Raw genomic sequence first — 21,552 nt, 5'->3', positions numbered from 1 at the left:
TTTTCAACTTCTCAGAAAGTTTTTTTTCTTTCAGATGAAAATCTGGCGTAGGGGAGATACTAAGACATATAGAAAAGAACCCCAAGAAAAGAAGAGGTCCTCTCAGTGCTGTGGGCATGTCACAGCAATCCTAGAGTTAGACATTAGTTCCTTTGAGTTTCCAAATGGAAATCCAGGGAGCAGAAAACAGAGGTTCTTCGAGATTGTGCTGTATAATCCCAGTGCACATTGCTCTGCCTGTCACATGAGGGATGGACATAGTTTTACTTGGTGAACACAGCTATTATGGGTTGGTCACTTTCTCTCAGTCATCTGGCTTTTCTTATCTGAACTTGGGATATAAATGATTCCCACACCATGTGGCATGGTAAGTATTGAAATAGCAGGAGCCAAACACAGAGCAGCTTCAGTAATGTGATAAACTGTCCATAGTAATTGTCACCTGCCATCAGACTTATAAATGTTAGGCATCTGGATGACTTGAAGAGGAGGAAAGTAGATGGTAGGTACATCCTCACCAAATAAGCAGGGGGTAGATTTGAGTTGAGCAAAAAAGGGAGGCTGTATCTCAGTGGCTGTGTCTCAAGCTAGTTAGAATGCCCCTTGGCCACATAACCTGAAAGCTGAAGTTAGAGTCTTCTAGCCATACTGGAAATGGCATAAGAAGCCAGGCCACTTTCCCTGCAGCTACACATGAATGGCAGCTACCATCTTAATAAGCAGGTAAGGGAATGAATCTCACTGACATTTTGACCTCGGCACATTTGCAGAAGAGTGAGATAAAAGGAAGGTGGTGCCTAGTGGGGAGCAACTTAGCAATGACATCGTAAGAAGGAGGTAAAAAAAAAAAATATTCTTCAAAGTCTACAACACAGGATCCAGGGGGCTGTGCCTATAAAGAAGATCTAGTGGCCCATGGTAAAAAATTAATCTGTAGCAGGAAAATAAAATGGTAAAGCAAAGTCAGAAAGCAATGAGTAAAGGGAGGAGGGGATACCTGGAAGCTAACGGTATGTGGACACCTACTATATGCAAGGCACCAGATGCTTGATTTTAGAAAAGGAAACCAGAACCTCAGAACTGCTCTTTCTCAGAGTTGTCTCATGTCTGACCTGAGACAATTTATGATGATGTTGGGGACTTTTGAGCTGATACTATTTAGATTAGATACTGAACTTCGAGTTGATTATCTGAGTGGAAACATTCTGAGGTTGCCGGGAAATAATGTGTATATTTTATATGGAGGATTGATGTGAAGCATTTGGATAGACCTGCTGGGAGGAAACAAAAGAAGAGTAAACAGAGAAAAAAAGATTCTCTAACTACTGAGCTAGAGATTAAAGTGAGGAGGCCAGAAATCCAGCCACCACTAGAAGCTGGAAACAAAGAATGGATTCTCCCTTGCAGTCTCTGGCAGGGCTGTGTCTGTCTAGCAAGTTGATGTCTTCTTTTGACACACACTTGAAGTTTATTAAGAAAATGTTTTATATAGATTTAAACATAAACATTAAGAGATTGGAGGGAAGAGATATGTAAGACAAGGAGAGTAGCACCGTAGGATCCATTCTGGGCTGAGTGTGGGCTTCTCAAGAAAGAAATTCTTACCTTGATATGCTCTTGGTGGCCTTTGAAACCAATGATCAAAGTGTTAAATTAATAAAAATATTTTAACATGCTATTGTGAGCTAAACAACTTTCACTTGAGTAAATGAGCTTTCAAAATGCTTGACGGTATTTTGTACAGGTTTACAGGCCGACAAGAAAAAAACAGCACCAGAACTCTTACATGCACAGGTTACACAGAGGTCAGGACATGCATTTTGACTGTACGTAGAGTTCTTAATCTTGCTTAAGGATGGTTTTCTTTTTGTTCTTTTTCTGGACACTGGGTTTCACTATGTATCCAGGCTGTCCTCAAGCTTGCTATCCCCAATGTTAGCCCCTTGAAAGCTGGGATTACATACATACACATACATACGTCATCATTCCTGAGAATCAAATTGACTTTTGCCTACAGAAGCCAATGTCAGTCTTCTGCCTCTGAAACCACCATAAAAGGATAGATGCATGTTAGTTCAGGATTCAAATGTGTGGCAACTTGTTGCATAAGCCTTGGGGACCTAATACAACAACGAAGGAGAATGAAATCTCTTCTGTTGACCTGCTCTCCACATGGGTGAAGAACTTCTGCCAGAGTTGAGTACATGTTTCATCTCTGAGTTTCTAGGCTTCCAAATGAAGACAGTAAAGGTATCAGAGTGGAAAATATTGTTTTCCAATATATAGAAAGGTGATCAGTTATTAGAAGATACAAACATGTTCAAATATCAGGATCCTCACAAAATCCTGGGAAAGAATACTGAAAACATGACACACAAAACTTTCGGTTAAGCATTGAGAAGAAATCAAAGTCTGTCAGAGACTTTGTATGCCATGAAAAGCTACATTACTAACAAGAATGGCGGGCGCTAGAAATTAGAGTGAAAGCAGGGTGGGGCAGAAAATGAGTAGAGCAAACATCTCTCCACGGAGAAGATTTTACCAAGTTGGCCTCACATTTTACTAGAAATGATGGTAGCATGGGACGACTGGTCCAGATAAGCAGTCCAGGAGACAACATCCTAGAGAGTTCTGCAGGTCTATGTTTATCCCAGGCCAGGACTCAAGCAGACCACAGTGGATTTCTCATGGGCTTTCTAAGCATCAACAGAGACAAACTTGTATGAATTGTTAACAAAATTTCACATGTCATATTGTAAAACAGATTTCCTCTTAAGTGAAACATATTAGGAATTGTTCTGTCTAACAAATCAAATTCATTCTTCCAGGCATGTAATTTTTTTTTTATAATTGCCAGCTAATCATGTTTGTGTATCTATATTTTTCAAAGTCCTAAATGCCCATGACTTGTTAACCCCAGCAAAGGGGGGCTTTATGCAATATTGATTACTACATTAACTTTTGGTTAGATATTTGTACTTTCTCCCATATTTTTCTTCTGAACTGATATCAGATGGAAACATTCTATTCATGATCTGTATTATTGGAAAGCCACTGAACAACACAATGGATGGTGGCTTTAGATTGGGAGATTTGTCACACTTGTCCAGTTTGTAGAGCATCTGTACTGATAGCATAGAAAATGGACCACGCAGAACTGGGCAAGCCCCTGAGGAAGAGGTCTCTTGAAGAGGCTGGGTCACTTCTTTTATGTCTAGTCAGTCATAGCTGTGAAATCTGATGGGGACACCACCCCGGTCTATTCACTTCCTGTGTAAGAAGAGATCAGGAGGCTGGAGTGCTGTTTCTTTTATCAAAACTGTATTTTAAGAAACCTGTTGGCATTGAGATGAGGACTCAGTAGATGAAGTGTTTGCTGTGCAAGCAGGAGGAACAGAACTTCCTGCCCAGAACCCCAGTGAAAAATCAAGTGTGAAATGCACGGTTGTAATCCTAGCACTAGGCAGGGGTAAGAGGGTCCCTGATGCTTGTTGGCTACCCGGTCTAGCTGCATTGGAAAGCCATAGGTGAGGAGAGATTAGAAGGAAATCATCCAGTGTTGACCTCAGGTCCCCACATACATGCACACCTGTACACACACACACACACACACACACACACACACACACACATTCATTACAACTCCTGTAGCATTTTCTTGACAAGAGAGTCACTGGGGAAATGATGAGTTCATGTGATTTCCATGGAATTTTTTGGTCTTTTTTTTGATTAAAAACAAGAAGGTTAAAAAACTAGAAACAGGCTCCGGTTGCCAAGTCTCATGACCTGAGTTCAAACTCTGGAAATTAAACGATAGGAAAGAGAGAAAGCCAACCCCTGAGAGGTTCACTTCAGCCTATGCATGCTCCCTTTAACATGTTCACACACATGATAGAAACTATAATTCATTTAAATACCCACCATATCAAGATTGATTAAATAATATGGCATATCAATAAACAACAAAACAATCTACAACTCATGATTTTTCAAAATTTCAGATATGTGTCACTGAGGGAAAAGCTTGAATGTATGACCACCTGTGAATGAAACAGGAAGAAATCATACGCAAGTGCACACATGGATATACATACACAACAGACACATGTCCATAATGCACTCATACACATGCACTCACAAAGCAGTGATATACACACACATGATCAAATGCACACAAATGCACACATACACATGTAAACATGTATACATACACACTTGTACAAACATTGTGTATGCACATGTGTATATAAACATGCATGTGCATGCAGGTGCACAAGCATGTATGTACACAAACATGCCCTTGAATCAATGAATCTGCACACACACACACACACACACACACACACACACACACACACACACTGGCAAGAGCTTTCCAAGGATGAATAAACACTAACAATTGTTACCATTTACACCTCCAGGAGAAGGCTCTGGCAGCTAACTTATGTTGTAAACATTTGTTATGAGCATGATTAGAATCCAGACAATAAAGAAAAGGATTGGCCTGTCAGCACTGACTACTAACCTATTCTCATTTAGGACCCACAGAGGATAAATGTGCATAGGAGACATAGTTATCCTTACCAGTTAGCCACCCTGGACAGTTCAAACTTTCTGAAAAGTATATAGGAGATGGCACAGGCCCGAATCTATACAAATCCAGGTTCCTCTCTCAGTTCCCATTCCAGTTGAGGCCCCAGGGCAAGCCAATGTTCCTGTCTCAGACCCTACTCCATAAGGAGTATATTTCCTATTTGATTCTTACAGGCTCCAGTGGAGCAGTGCATTATGGGCTGATACATCTAGACATCTGGATGGAGATCAGAACAACTTTGCATTTTCAAAGGGTTCTATAGGATTCCAGGTGTCTACGAGTTGCATCAAATGAATATCCTAAAGTCATCCTGCTGGTTTTGAGAATAACAGCAGGCATCAATCTGTTAGAGTTTCTGAGAATCAACACCATATTAACTCATAACCCAGATTTTCTCAAGCACACAAGCCCTTGCTGGAGAGTCCCCACACTGTATGCACATAGTACTACACTCTGAATTTGGAATGAACGGAACAGCATCAATACTCCCTCACTACCGCTAGTGATGCTCCTTACTTCACCAACATGCTCTGGGGGAGCGTGAGGTAAAGGCCGTGCATGGGGGATTCCAGTTGAACACTTCATCAGTACCAGTCTGTGCAGCACTACCATGAGAAACACCTGCCCAGTTAAGGCCTACCCAAGTAGAGATGAGAAAACAATAACCTACAGCTATCCTCAGGGCTGGATTTTCGTTTAATTAAAGCAAAGTCCCTTGATTAACACAATCCATGCCTTTAATAATGAGAACAAAAGGGCTATTGCTGTTTGAATTGTATACTTGGTTATTTCCTCATCTTTGGTCACCACTTTCATTAAGCATTTACAGTCCTAACATTTGGGCATGAGAGAAGTTCAAGGTCATCCTTGCTGACATTTTGAGTTTGAAGCCACCTGAGCTACATAAGACCCCATCCAAACAAAATAAAACAATGACCACAATGCATTGGCTGGGTCTGATAGACATATGAATTCAGGACTGTAATCTCAATTATTCAGGGATGCTGAGGCAGGAAGGTCACAAGTTTAAGGTCACCCCAGGCTACAGAATGAGTACAAAGCCAGCCTGGATAACTTAGGGAGACTGTCTCAAATTAAAAAGTAAAAATAGAGTGGTGGATATAGCTCAGAGAGCTTGCCTAGCACTCAGCATCATTCATTATTCAACCAACTAATCAGTTGACAAAAAAATTTTAAAGTCAAAAATAGCCTTGGAGTTAGGCATGGCTTAGTGTCTAACTTTGTTATCCAACTACCTGCTAATTTTTAGTGAGTTAGAGTGCTTTGCTAGTTAATCATTTCATAATTTTTAGGGTGGTCTATTTAACATTTCACCTCAGCATTTCCACCTGTAAAATGTCTTTAGAAACACTTATTTCTAATGCTTATTCCTCATACTATAATAGCCACTCCCCTTTGCAATGTGATCTTAGGTCTCTTTTTACCCAGGGATAGAATCTTGAATCTACCCGCCTAAAGACTTGCTTTAGCTATAGCAGCAGACAGAAGTGATGGGGTTATGGGTATGATTTCTGAGTCCCTCTGAAAGGACTTCTGTACTCTTGCTTTTTTTCCTGAGGACCCTGCCAAGACACGCATTAGCACACTACATGGAGCCTGCTGGATGATGGAAGGCCACATGATGTGGAAGCCAAGTTTTCCACCTGAGGTATTCAAGCTTCAGCTCTCTCGGCTTCATACATATGAGATAGTCCACCTGGGTCATCAGATGCAGTTACCTAATCTTTATCTGACCCATCTGAGTGAGCCAATGAGCCCAGAACCAAGCTACCCACACATGTGAATGATAACAAGCACCTTTCTCATATTTTATTATGTAGATAATAATACACACGACCATCTTACCAATTAAATACCTTAATATACTTGTTCCTTATCACATGCATGACCGGTACTTGTTTACCGTCAACAACTAATAAGTGTATGCTCCTTAACAAAGTGTAAGAGAGTCCTTATTCACAAGTGCTGTCATTGCTCACTGCTGAAGGACATCAGCAATTCCACTGTCATTAGAAAACAAATTACTTAATTCTATTTGCTGACCATCACAGTCAATAATATTCTGGGTTGTTATGGTAACCTCTGAGCAGTTCAGAAAACCTGACACATAGATGAAAGATATTCATGCAATCTGAAGGTCAAACTTGAATAACAAATTGAAATACTGTTTGCTCATGAATCCCTGATGTCTAGAACAATGGGTGATGCAGAGACAAGCACCTTGTGCAGGCTTGGACAAAGAGATTTGGAGTCAGGCTGTGGAACACAGTCCCTTCACTGTGTTTGTGTTGATCCCCCTGTGTGTGAGCAGAGAACCACAGAAGCCCTTACTGCTTCCGAGTGTTTTAAGGATAAAGTGAGATTATTTAGATAAGACACCTGAACAGAACCTGGATCTAGTCTGTGGACAATGAATCTGAATTATGTGCCATTGTTGAATTGTTTTTGTTTCTGATGTGATCTTAGAAACAGAGCTTATGTTTCTCTCCAGCTCTCAGACTCACACTGCAAACAGACAAATGTCAAAGGAAGCAAAGGCTATAGAAAATCAGTGGGAATTTAACATCATGTCTTGGTGATCCTATGCTACAAGTGCAATAAATAACAATTAATCAATTCAGGCCCCACTGCCACCATGCATCTAGTATGAAGTCCCATCTCCCACTAAACAGAGTCCTCACTACCCTGGAAATGCATGGGGTACTCTCCTATTTGTACTTTGGTCATACCCTTTCTGTGAGCCTTATCCAGAGCTGTGACCTCCCGTGATTCCCTCTGAAGCATCCAATGATACAGAGACTGAAGCCTGTTCCTGACCTCAATCAGGGATAAATAGGGAAGTCACATTTCTCAGTTTGTCCATCCACCACCTGTTCTTCCTAATCAGGGATTCAAATATTTGGCCGAGGCAGGGAAGTGAGTGAAGGCCTGGCATGGAGGCAGATTACATGAATGGTGCACATAAAAAGGAAAGCCAGCAAGTCCAGGATCATCTCATCCACAAAGCAGACCTTTTGGCTGGGCAGCTGTCCTGTCCAGAGTCACCACTCATCACATTGAACTGAAAGCCTCCAATCTGCCTGCAGAGTCAACTGGCATAAAACCATCACCAACATCCGTGTAATATCTCTTTGATTTCAGATTCAGATTTTCGTTTTGCTAAGCACCTGCAAGTACATTTTAAATCCCCACCTTCTCCATGATTGCATGAAGGATCATGGGAGGTCAAAGTTGATCTTATAGGTTCTATCTTGTGATTTATACTTTCACATAAGCTGATGCCCTTAAAGACAATACAGAGTGTAAACCTTCTGACTAATAACCCTGGGCAGGGCATTCACAGTGCTGTCAGTGGGCCTTCAGTTCTGACAGGAGGGTCAGAGACAGGCCACCCCAGCTTACCTATGATTGCAGTGAGCCCAGGAAGCAGTCAATTTTTTAGGTCAGTGGTATGGATCCTCTCCATGTTGCACCTCTATTTTCTCAGGTAAATATAGATACTATTTTCCAACCAAAAATAACCATTCATTAGAAAGAATCCCTCAAATCAAAAAAGGAAATTTGATCTGAGATTGCTATCTTCTGTGTCCTGTGCAGTGCATCAAAGCTGTACTGGGAAACACATGGATCTGAGTTGGCACAATTCTCCCCTGGGAAGCACCCGGAAAAATTAACAGCCACCCGGGGACTTGGCTTTGTCAACAACACACCAAATCAAACTTTCCAAGTCCTTTAATTGTCTTCCTGACGCAGTGAAGATGTTCCTTGCCTCCTTGCTCACATCTAGCAGAAGAGTTCTTCTGCACTTTCCTAGGGACTCTACTGTGAGCTGACCAGCAGGGGATGGTGGCAGGAATCTATTCAGGGGAAGCTGAGAGCCCAGGAGAAGGAAGCAAGGCTCAGCAGTAAAACCCATCCTGTGTCCTCTGAATGCTTGCATAAACTCTGAAAGCAGACCATCAGTACTGACACCTTGTTCTAAGTCTCACTGCTTGTGGTACAGTTGCACAAAAATGACTGAGGGAGGGACGGATAGAGAGCTACTATTGAGAGCCATTTCCCATGCAATTGTGTGCAAAAGGAAAACAGAGAGCCCAGTGCACTGGGAAATGGAGATGGCAGGAGCCTCACGAAGGCTCACATTGGCCAGTTGGGATTTAGTGTCTTGTTCTGGAAAGGCCATCTCCCTTCTCCTGGCCTCTGCCTCTCCAGAGGTTTCCTTTGCTTTTCCTTTGCTCCTCATGTTGGTGGCTCACAGAAGCTGAGTGAACAAGAAGATGCAGAATAACAATGCCATGTTACAGAGACAATCTTTATATGCAGGCAGCTCACACATGGGTTTGGCCAGGTCAAGCTATCTTATTTTTACCCTGAGTTACAGCTTGTGAGGACCGGGAAAACACATCTGGCATGGTGTCTCAGACTCGTTCACTTAGGAACAACAGGCTGAGGAGCACGGGTCACTGAGCAGCTCTTTCCCTTTCACTGTCTTGAGTTCAACAATGCCTAGTGTCACAGACGGAAAGTTTGGACAGAGTAGAGCAAGACATCCGTGCATGGTCCAGACAGCAGAGCATCTGAATACCACAGCTGCCGGCATCCCCAGGACTGCCTGGCCGATGGCACAGCACATGCTCAGGACAAGCTGTTCAATGAAGGACTTAGTGGATGAAAATGGGGCAGAACATCTCATGAACCTAAAATGCTCATGGGAAGAGCTGGTCTTGACGCTACCCAGGGCTGGCTTTGCCTCCTCTGAGCTGTGTGTAGTCCATAGGGACACAAGTAAGGAAGGGAAGACCACGAAGCCACTTACTGAGAGCTGTTCCTCACAAACTTAGATTCAAAAGAGAAACAGAGAGCCTGAGTCTGTAACCAGTCAGGATTGATTCCGGTGTCCAAAGCACTGTTTCCAATCCTGTGGCACAGACCTTGCCCACAAATTTCAGAAGTACACATACTCACAGGGAGTGAAAGGCAAGGAGAGATGATGGCCTGTTTCAGTGTGTTTGGAGGGAAGGACGTCATCACGGACCCTGGGCAGATGGAGTGACGCACATACAGGGTTCCCATGTTTGGCTGCTGGGTCCCCTAGGCCCAGCATTTTTCTGCAAACTGAAATGCCTGGCATTTGTCTGTGACAGAAAAACAGAGGCTCTGGTCACATGGAGAGCTGACACTTGCCAAATAGAAGAGTCAGTTCACAACAGTCTAGCACTAAAGTGAGAGCAGAGGCCACACTTGCAGTTCAATTGCCAAGCTGACCAGGGAAAGTGTGCTCCAGGCTATGATTATGGGGATGAGCTAGAGACAGCCATTGCCCTCTGCTGGTGCTGGCACATCATTCTTTACCAGGTTAAGCTTTCCCCCAGCACAAAGGAGCACCTTTATACTTCCTGTGGTCTTCTATTTAAAATGTGTGCCTGGTCCCTTCTTCAGGGGATCATTCTTTGCTGGCCAGAAAAGGGTAAATGTGGTGGTCGGAGGGAGGACGTGGGCTTAGTTTTGAGTGTCCACTGTTCTGGTTTTGTCCTGTTGTGACAAACACTGTGACTGAAACACTTCAGAGGAGGAAAGGGTTTGTTTGCTTACACTGCCGAGTCACAATCCATCACTGAGAGGAGACAGGGCAGGAACTGCAGGTAGGAATCGGGAAGCAAGAGCCATGGCGGAATGCTGTCTTCTGGCACTCTCTGGCTTGTTCTCAAGCTCATGCTCAGCTAGCTTTCTTATATAAGGTCCAGAAACACCTGCTAGGAACGGCACTATCCACATTGGACTCGACCCTCCTATAGCAATCATCAAGACAAAGACTAAAAGAGACAGACACAAGCCAATTTGATCCAGGCAAATTCCCCACTGAGACACTCTCAGATGCCTCTAGGCTATGTTGAGTATACAGCTGAAGCTAATGAGGACATTCGTCCCATTACTATTAATTTGCAATATTTTAAGTGCTTCACTGGCCTATATCAATTATACAAAATAGTGAGTTTCATGCAAACATACAACATATGTTGATCATACTCACCCCCATTATCCTATCTTGTCTCCCAGTCTTAGAACATTTGTGTTTTCTTTACAGGGATGTCAGCAACGTCTCATTTGAGATGGCCACAGTGAAAGATTCAATGAGATCTCTTTACAGAAACAAAGCAAGAAATAATTTGCAAAGGATCTGTCTGGAGGCTGCAGGAAAGCCATCTGCTTGTGTGGCTGCTCTGCTCAGTAACCAGGGATGGATGAGCTAAGGCTGCATGAGGTGACAGAGTCAAGGCCAGTTTCTAACTACTTCAACTGTGGATTACCTCACCCTTTCCAATCTGTCTCCTTGGTGGTCCCTGGTCATTTTTGCCACTCATTATCACCAGTCCCAGAGGGAAGGCAGAGTGATGAAATTCAAGTGAGTCAATTCAGCCACTTGTACGCTGCTCAGCTCCCAGTGCACACGGGGAGGAGGCTGCAGTCAGGGCCGCTGTGCTTACAGTTCTCTGTGTTATTCCTATCCATCCCCCGTGCTGCCAGGCAATCTTGAGTGGGCTGTATGGAAATGATCTGTGGGATGAAAGAAGAAAGGGGGAGCTCTCTCCCTGTGAAGCTTCTTCAAAGAAGGAAGGGGTGTTATGCTCTGAGCATCATGTCACAGAGAACAGCCAAGCTCTTATTAAACAAACCCATGTTTGGATGCACAAGATCTCATCAACAGCACAGAAAATGAAAATGCAGAGAGAGCCCTGATTGTCACAGCCACAAGAAGATAGTGAAGGGTCCCTAGTGACCAGACCAAGAACCACAAAGGCAGAAGTAAACACGGCCACATTAAATCATTATAGAGTTGGAAATAGGAGCAAATACAGCAAAACTTTAAACCACTGTACTGTCACTGACACATGTGGGGTGCTGAGGTCACAACCTAGAGAAGACAAACTACTTTCTTTACTCTAGGATTATTGATTAGAGCAGAGGCAGACTAGTCAACAATCTCCTACTTTCTCTGTCATGGTACCCAATGGGGTACCATTGGGTATGTGTGCCCCCCCCTGTAATGAGGGCTTGACAACACAGGAAGGGCTAGAAGTAGACAGTTCTGAAGCGTTGGCTTCTTCAAGGCTTGTCACTGTGATAGATACCCACAGAGCCTCCAGGAACAGCCACAGCCAGGGAGTGACAATCAAAAGGAATCGGGCCTGGACACCTCAGCCCAGCTAGGGTACTCTTGCAGTGGACCTGGGGTCAGTTCCAAGAACCTGTATGGGTACTAGTCTAGATCTTGAGCTGCTGTGAGGTGGGCTATGTCTGTCAGGGGCTGCGTCAAAGTCACTGTTTCCCCCTCTCCAGCCCCATCCACCCCAACTGTTAGTTGTCAGGATACTCCCCAGTAAACTTCCTGTGTGGCAAACCCTGCCCTTGGCTTTCTAGAATTCAAACAGGCAACTGTTTACTTGTTTACCACACTGCAATGAATCCAGATCACCACTTCCTTATTAGTGTAAGATTTATTTTATTATGTTATTGGTATTTGCCACAAAAGAGAGACTCTGATACTCATTTTTTAAAAACGACATGCAAGGTAGAATGTGGAAGGACTGGGGGGAAGGCTCTGGCTGGTGCAGAAGGAGACCGAGTAAGCATTCTGAGCTTCTAGTACTCTAAGAAGCAAAGCTCAAGTTAGCATTGTTAGTTATTTAGCGCTCTTACCCTGCAAGAAAAAGTCCCGAACACGACAAATCCACAGAAGAGCTGTTTATGAAAAGAGGATGGAGAATGTGACAGACGTGACAGGCCTGTGTGAAACACACACGTGAGTGAAAAGAGGAGAGAGAAAAGAGAGACCTGTGCAAAATGGCGCTGGCTTTTTAAAGAGTGGGCTGCTGTGCATGCGTACTGGAACACATATGGCTACTCCACACATGCGCGTAGATTATATGGCCGTGCGCGCTTTACGCAACCATGTAAAGCCATGGAGTCCCAGTCCCGGGAGATGTTTGACCCGGAAATGGCTATTTTGAACTGGAAATAACTAGGTGGTCCGCCGGACAAACCCAACCGTGTGGACATGTTGTGATTTCCTATCCAGCATAAGAAATGAGATCACTAAGAACCAACAGCGATGTCCTTTATTTAAAATGGAATCCATACTGGGCCAGAGTACTGGGGAAAAGAGAGATACAGGGATGGGTGCGATTTGGGGAGACCCCATTCTGTGAATAAGCTATCAGCTGCTCATTTTGTCTAAGTCTGAGAACATGACTGTTTCTATCTAGGGGAGCTATTGGCAATATACGGTCAGCAAATGCTTGCCACCAGAGAAAGACATTGCAACTGAGAAGCTGAGTGGCCCCTTTGACATGGGGCATCTGAGCATACTTCACCCCTGTACCACTGAATGGCATCGGGTTCAGGCTCCAGATCTGAAAGGAATAAAGATCAGTGAACATAACACCTTTCTGAATTACTTGATAGAAAATTTCCACCAACTGGGGTGGCTAAGTAGAGCAGGGGATGGGTGGAAAACAGTATTGACAGCACGAGGTGCTTCTGAGTAAAGTGAACACAGCTATAACTGACTGTATGCACCCTGTCTTTGTTCCAGCTCTTGCAAAGAAGGATCCTGATGCCATCTTCCATGTGGATGGTGTCCCAGCATCACCACACTCCTTTAAGAAGGGCAGAGTATCATTTAGGGCTGATTCTCCTAGGACACTGAGAATCACCCTTTTCTACTCTTCTTGGAATGCTCATGGAAACCCCTGGGCTAATGATTCTGAATATAACTTGTGTGAGCTTTTGCCTCTCTCTAAGTCAGGGTGTAACTGGGAAGTGCAGGTCTCCAGGCCAGGCTTGAGACCACAAATAAGAATGAAATTCCCCTCTTTTGAGGAACCGTGACTTGGAGCACGTTATTGCCACTGTACTGTGAAGTCTACATTCTGCAAACAAAGAGATGGAGACTTAGAGCCATACCATCTTTGTCCATGTCACAAGCTAGTGAGACAGCACTTTGCAGGAAACAGGACAGTCAAGGCTAAGAAAGGTGAACTGGAGCTCTTCAAACATCCGCACATATGTGAGGATGGAGTAACGAAGCCACCCCGGGAGAACTCAGGTCTGGGGTGCTGCATGAGAAAGGAGCTCATTCTGAACTTATGTGTTCTCGGAGTGAGAGCTGCAGCTCGAATGTCTGTCATTGACAATTACCATTAAAGCACCATCGTCATTGTAGCATCGTGAAGATTAGAGACCCTCGAGAAAAGAAGATTCATGCTGTTGTAAGGGGGCAAGTGAGGCCCCTTCTGTTCTTTGTCCTGTTTCCTGCCATCTAATGGTGCAGGAAGGAAGGCCCTCAGCAGATAGTAGACTCTTGGATTTCTCATTCTTCAGGATTTTGAGAAGTAAATTTCTGTTCACAATAAGTCATTTGGGTATTCGGTACAGCAGCATAAAGTAGACTGCCAAGAGAGGGACTTTTCATTATGCCTGCCAGAGATGGAAGCAGTAGAGCAGACACTGCCAACACGAGACAGCAGAGAGGTGGTGACATGCATCACATGAACAGTCAAGGCCACAGAACTGTCCACCAACTGGCCAGATTCCCAATGCTCCATGGTCCTTTGATGCCACATAGATTGAAATTTACTTGATTTCATAAGAGGCAGTTGGGCTCAGCAGCTCAGTATAATCTGCTCAGCCACTCTTAGTAACTAAAAAGTCTTTGTAGACAGATCTAAAATGTTCTAAGCCTTGTTTTCAAGACAGGGGAAGCTTCCAAGAAATTGTTCAGCCAGCCATGGTCCTGAGTGAATAACTTGAGCAAATCATCTGAATTGGCTGATTCACCAGCAGATATGGGAAGGATCCATGGCAGGGCCAGCCAGCTGGAAGGAGCCAGGAAAATACTGAAAGGAATGATCTGTGGACTAAGGGTCAGATCTGCCTCACACCAACATTCACCAGACAAAATGCACTGCAGTGAGAATAGAGGTTTATTCCTGAGAGAGCCTACTGGCATGCCACATCCCAACTCTGCCCAGGCAGGCAAGAGAGCAACACAGAGTAGAAATCTTACTAGGCTGTAACATTGGGCCTGATAAAACAGATGGCCAGGGGGCTGACCAGGGTGGTGGGTGGCCTTGTTTTTAGTAAGATGGATTTTAGGCTTGAAGTCTTGAATTAGTTTCACTTCTTGGTAGAGATGTAATCCTAAAGTAATGTAGGTTTGCTCATCCATGACCCTTCTACTCTGTGTTGGACTAAAGCACTGCAAACCACCCCCTGTATTCAGTAGTCTTGGTTATACTCTGAGTCTAGTATGTGCATTCCCTAAGACCATGATGGGGCTTAGGCCTGACTGATGAGCCTGGAACCACCATGGTGCAGTTGCAGGATACAAGCTTTGCAACAGTTGGACAGCCACCTAATCAATGTGCTCAGCAGATCAGAAGTCACATAAGCCATGTGTATGTCCTTCATTTCACTTGACTTTTGAAGTTAAGGTGCAGACTACTTCCTAAAGAGAGCCCAAGTAGCTCCAAACAAAGAATAAAGGAGACCCCATATGGTTTCCCAGCTTCACCTTTCTGTTATGACCTCTCCTGACTTCCCTTCCCAAATTGTACTCTGAAAGTCCTAGCATGTCCTAAGTATGACTAAAAAATAGAAGTGCTCAAAGTCTGATGAAGTCGTGCCCTGCAGATTCATAAGTTCTAGGATAGCCTGAGCTACATGATGAGACTCTGCCTGGAAAAAGAAAAGAAAAGAAAAACCTTCAAATCACCCAGACAGAGCTGAAGACTTAAATAAACAAAGCTAGGATTGTGTGGAGGTTTGAATGGGAATGGCCCCCATAGACTCATGTGTTTGAATGCCTGACCCATAGAGAATGTCCCTTTTAGGAGGTGTGGCTTTGCTGGAGTAGGTGTGGCCTTTTTGGAGGAAGTGTATCACTGTGGAGGTAGCTATACACAGTGTGGCACACAGTCTCCTTCTGCTGATCAAGATGTAGAACTCTCAGCTCCTCTCCAGCACTATGTCTGCCTATGTGCTGTTATGCTTCTCACCATGATAATAATGGACTAAACCTCTGAAACTTAAGCCAGCCCCAATTAAACATTTTCCTTTATAAGAGTTGCTATGGACAATGTGTCTCTTCACAGCAATAGAAACCCTAGCTAAGACAGATTGTTTCTGCCTGCCAATTTCATATGTCACAGGTGCTGTTTAGAGAGGCCTGGGCACCAATCAGGAAATCTCAGTTCTTACACTGTCTTTAGTGAGCACACCAGACAAGGGAAACAGGAAACACAAAGCTAACCAAAGTAAAAGGAAGCCAGAGAACTGACACCATAGGGCTACAGCTTGTGATGTCCAATGGCAAAGAAGGGACCATTATCTGGAGTTCTGCCACCCCCAAGTGAGGCTCTGAGGAGGACACTTACAGCGTCAGTGCTGTATCATGGTGAAGGATAGCCATCTTCAAATATTTGTCCCTGTTTGTCTAGGCTTGAGACTGTCTTTCCAACAGCATTTTGCATGAAAACAATCCTGAAGGGAAATAAACAACTCTTCCCACCAAGAACAAAGAAAATAGAAATGTGGCTTCTCAAGTAACCAGGAGACCTGATGGAAGTAGCTAGAGACTTTTCACAGGGGACACTGGGATGTGCGTGGCATGTGACAGAGAGGAAGCAGGCAGGGCTTGAGTCAATTTGAGCATTTTCTAGGACAAGGTAGTGGTAATGAGGTACAGATTATATGTAGAAGGGCTTGAACCCTAGGCAAGGTGTCAGAAAAGAAAAGGAACACGAACAAGTTGGGCATGATGACAGTCTGGCACAAAGCCATTGCCTGTGTCTGCATGATTTTAGTTGGCTACAGTATAGAGTGGATCCAGTCAACCACCAAATCTGACAAACACACTGCATATACTGGTTTATTAAATGAATCACTTTGTTTAAACATTCAAGAACCTTCATTCATTTCAGAAACACTTATTTATACCAAGTTCATCAACCATGTGGTGGCTCTTCTATCAGGCAGTAGTTGGCACCAAAGCTAACACACATGACAAGAGTAACTATTGTAACAGTTGTGGCTGACATTGATGGAGTCTTAATCAGGACTCTGTGCTCTGTGCTCACACACCCCCCTGTTGTGCTTTCAGAGCCACCATCAAAAGTCCAACCCATGAACTCTTGCTCTTTTAATAGCTGAGGAAATCAAGGCTCAGGGAAGTCTGATGACATCGGTTGCAAAGCCTGGTCTTGATATTCCAACTCAAGAGCTTGGATGCTACACACTACACACTGTTGCCTCTTGCAAAAGAAAGACAGTAGGTTCATGTCTTTTGCTCCCAGGAGGCTGGAAGGAAGATTTCACATGCTACAGCTATGATGCCGTTAAAAGAAATGTAACTCAGTTGAAGCTCTCAAATCAACTGTCCTGTTACAACCACCTAGTCAATATAGCCTTTTCCTCACAAATCTATACCTATATTTGTTTGCTAATGGAATTTAGTGTGTTCACACAGAATTGGCATCATGATCCATTAAAAAAAACTTTCATAACACAAAAGATTAATAAAAATATTCTAGCATACAATAGGAAAATGGGCTCACCTTCCTTGTTTCTCTCATTTCTTTCTCTCTCTCCCCAGGAACACAGTCATTAAACTGTTGTTCTGGTTAGGGTTTCTATTGCTGTGATGAAATCCATGACCAAAAGCAAATGGGGAGGAAAGGGTTTATTTGGATTACACTTCTACATTTTAGTCCATTATTGAAGGAAGTCAGGACTGAAACTCAAACAGGGTAGGCACCAGGAGACAGGAACTGATGCAGAGGCCATGAGGGGCAGGGTACTGCTTACTGGCTTGCTCTCCATAGCTTGCTCATTCTGCTTTCTTATAGAACCCAAGATCTAATGAAGGCATTTTTTCCAACCAAGGTTCCCTCCTTTCAGATGATTCTAGAGTGTGTCAATTTGACATAAAACTAGCCACCACAATGTCTTTCTTAGTATATAAGTGGCAAAATAAATATTTGAGAAAACCAAAGATTATGTTTCTTCCTCTCTGTCCAACATCCCCTGTCTTTAGCTTCAGAGACAGAATTCAGTGGCTAACAACAAAATAGGAAAGCGAACCACACCTAGGTAAGGATGGTTCCTTAAAATACATGTAAATCAGCAGGGTGGTGGTGGCACACCCCTTTAATCCCAGCACTCAGAGGCAGAGGCAGGAGGATCTCTGTGAGTTCAAGGCCAGCCTGGTCTACAGAGTGAGTTCCAGGAAAGGTGCAAAGCTACGCAGAGAAACCCTGTCTTGAAAAACCTGAAAAACAAAAACAAAACAAAAAAAACATGTAAATCTGTGTGTGAGGATATGTCAGTACAGAATCCCCCCGTGTGGTAGGCCATGCCATGCTTTAATTTTGATTAAAAAAGAAAAGTCACTGACGATCCAGAGGGAAGTCATGTAGTTTATCCTATGAATACAACAAGCCAACCAGTTTCCTCACATTGTGCATGGCTTCTGCACTATGTGGGAGGGTGTGGAGGCCATCTGTGTGTGCATTAGCTGTTTTTTTCTAGAAGGAAAACTACATGCTTGGCATGCACCATAGAGAGGCTTACTGGATTACTGAGGAATCTTACACATGGCTTTTCGTGGTGGGCAAGTGGCTGAGCTGTAAAGTCGCATTTCCAGTGTCCATAGAAGAATTCCCAATCCTGACATGGCACAGACTGCACACAAGAGAAACCCCAGCAGAATCCCCATTCACTTGACTTGTGAAACTAAGGTACAGGCCACTTCCTGGGTAGGTAGAGACATGCAGCTGGAAAGTACAACTTAGTAGGAGTCCCAAGCACACAGTCCAGCTTGAATTGTGGATTTAATGTTTTCTTCCTCAATGAACAGTTTTAGTGGGGAAATGAATGCCAAGGGCTTTGAGGAAATAAGCAAAAGTTATTGATATCTTTGGGTTGATAAAAATAGTAAGATGTTGTCTGTAGCAGGAAATTTTTTGAGAACTAATTTCAGTTAATAGCAAAGGTCTATGTTTCCCTGTTTCAATTTTAAAAAAGACAAACAATAAAATAGGTTTAATTATCAATCATATTTGACATTTCTTCTATAAAGACAAAATTAGCCTTGTGGGCCTGCATCCACTGGTTATCACCAGCTTAATTTCCTGCAAGTCATATTCTGTGTTGCTCAGCCCTTTCACCTGTAAGACAGGGGCAATAGCTGTCCCTTCTTGAGGGTCACAATCATCATACTTTCTGTTTTGCCCAAGTGGAGTCATGACAGGGGGTCCAGGTCTTCAGGTGGACCAGAAAAGGGTTCCAATGCTACCTGGAAATTCTGATACTCTAAGAGGACATCCCTCTCAGAAGACAGAAAACAGCCAGGGCCTATGGATCCTCAGGGCAGCTCTTCTTTCCTCAAGACTTGCAGACACAATGATACAAAGCGGCCCACGGTAAGCTGTGACTGTGGCAGAGGGGAAATGATAAAGGACAGGCTGGAGTGTTATGTGCTGTGGCTGGAGGATGCAAACCTGCTGTCTGGATCCTGTATCCTGAGGCTGCTGAGTCAGGCCTGACTTCTCTTTCAGGTGCCTGGCAGAGGAGGTATACTGGTAGACAGTCTGTTTTCTGTTTTTTTTCAAATAAGGAATTTTAGATGGTGACCCTAAGGATGACACTGTCTATCTCAGTGTGGGGTAGGGTAGAAACAAGAGCATGTGAATGGACACCTAGATGGCAAGAAGGTATATGTGACTAAGGTAAGATTGGGTGCTGAGACAGTAACAGGGGATATCACTGTGGCTTAGCCAGACATAAAGTGCTGCAGTCTCGAGAAAGTCTCCATGAAATTGAATGTTCAGCTTAGCAACCGTGCATTCAACCATTTATTTGGAGCTGACTATGTGCCAGGTACTAAGAAGCAGTGGGTGCAGAATAAACACAATCTTCCTAACAGTGACCAGACATCACACAAGGGAGCCATTGCCTATCACTTGACAGCTAACTCTCATATCTAAATGCTGGAGACAACAGGGGTCATGGGAAGAAAGAGTGAGCCCCAAGAGCACTGCTGCACAGTCTTGGCTGGGGGTTGTCTTTATAGGCAGATGGCCTAATGGCTCTAAAATTATGAGTTTTCTATAAAATGAAAGCAAGTTTGCATGGTCTTTCGTGTCTTCTTCAGTCTGCTGCTTCATATAAATGAAATACAGAAAAGGTACTTTCTTGTCCTGACAAAGATACTGGTAAGGGCTATAGGAACCAGGTACTTACTGCTGCTTAACATGCAAGTGTCTCTTTCTCTGGAGCTTTGATTTATTTTTTTAAAATATGTTTAGTCAAAATACATAAATCCCAGATTTCCTGGCTGCCTAAAGGTTGGCTGTTTTTTTGTTTTTTTTTTTTACAATTTCCTCCACCACTACCTTTAGCAACTTTGTTCCAAATTAAGCTTAGCACAGAATGACAAACATTCCTGGGTGAGTTTGCCCCAGGGTAGACTGACTCATCCTGAAGCTAATCAGGCACTTTCCTTATTGTCCTTACACTGATGAGGCTGCAAGATGCAGGAAACAGCTAGAGGGAGGAGAGGCAGAGGGCTGGGACACCAGGGGTGTGCTTACTAACTCCATCCTCTGAGCCTCTAGGCATCAGCGCAGGCCCCTGGCACCTCAGAGGTTCTTAGAAATACAGACTCAGAGGCTCCACCCAAGACTTCTGGAGTCATGCATCTTAGGCCTCTTCTGGTGGTGAAAGAGAGAACGGAAATGGGTGAGCTGCAGAGGCTGTGGTGCTGGAGAAGAACATGAGGCTTAGGGATTCCAGCTCATTTCTTGCATCCTACCCTCCTCATTCGCTCATTTGCTCCTTCAACAAATACTTCCTTATGATCTCTTCGTTTGCCAGGCACTGTTCCCAATAGAGCTGGTAGTCTGTCAGGCCATGTATCTGCCCTCGGGAAGCTTTGCACACACATCTCTTAATGGGAAAGAGTAACAGAGTGTAGTGATGATATCACTACAGATAGGAACTTTAATAGCAGTGTCTCCAAGGTCGTAAACAGGTGCAAAGAGTTGAGTGAAGTGACAGTCGCTGAAGGATAAAGGGACCAATGCTCTGGGCAAAAGCCACAGAGGGCATCAATGCTCTACATCACCTCCACTCTTAGAGGAAAGAATGAGAAGTCTGTGGTCAGTGCAAGGGGCAGAAGTGGAAGAGGCCCTGCTGGAGGTGTGGCTTTGTGATTAGAAGGGCCTTTTTGTTTTTCTTTATGGGAGTGACAAAGTAACTCACTTTCCTTTTCTTACTGAGATGGCAGTTCTGGGTCTCAGACAGCACCATTGTTCCCCATAACAACCTTCCCTGCAGAACCACAGTGGGCTTTGACAGAATGCTGCTCCTGAGGACTCTACTCCACCCTGCTCCAACATCTGGAAGACTGAGTAAGTAAAGGAGAGATCCAGCAGTCTCAACTACAGCCACCCAAAGCAAAATAGCCTTTGCTGTAGTTGATGAGCTGATCACCACAAATATGCTTGAGTTCAGTACAGGATAGCAGCCTTGGTATGAAGAGAGTCCACCTAAATACGGCTAATCTGACCTTAAAAATACCAATTCTCACTTTCCCCCTAATGTTTCATTTTTCTCCTGGGAAGAATCCCTAGCTCTTCCTTCCAGAAAGCCTTCATTTCCTCTTTGATCTCACAGGCTTTTGTTCTGACCTTCAACAGAATATAAATTGGGAACTGCACAACCTTCAAAGACTATTTGATGTCTTGTCTCCTGCACATGATTTCATGACCCATGGTGGTGTGCTTCCAACCCTTCTCCAGAAGTGCCTGCTCCTGTGGTTCTGGGCAGCCCCTGCTGTCTGTGGTAAGTCTTGAATGGAGATTCTGATTCCTCAGGCA

The 21,552-nt window shown here is 43.8% G+C and overlaps 1 protein-coding gene across 5 annotated transcripts in view; it reads right to left on the bottom strand.

The window, feature by feature from the left end:
- Lrrc3b (leucine rich repeat containing 3B) overlaps window positions 1-21,552 on the bottom strand; it is an 85,972-nt gene that overhangs the window by 10,358 nt on the left and 54,062 nt on the right. Inside the window, exon 1 of one of the 5 annotated variants that reach the window (XM_036198549.1) lies at window positions 9,581-9,731. The exons of the other annotated variants lie outside the window; for them this stretch is intronic. The gene's annotated coding sequence lies outside the window, so the exon portion shown is untranslated. Of the gene's footprint in view, window positions 1-9,580; window positions 9,732-21,552 lie in introns of those variants that run through there. 5 annotated transcript variants of the gene reach the window in all.

The sequence above is a fragment of the Onychomys torridus genome, chromosome 9 (assembly GCF_903995425.1).
Source record: "Onychomys torridus chromosome 9, mOncTor1.1, whole genome shotgun sequence".
NCBI classification, from domain to species: Eukaryota; Metazoa; Chordata; class Mammalia; order Rodentia; family Cricetidae; genus Onychomys; species Onychomys torridus.
This window is presented reverse-complemented; position numbering and strand designations above follow the sequence as displayed.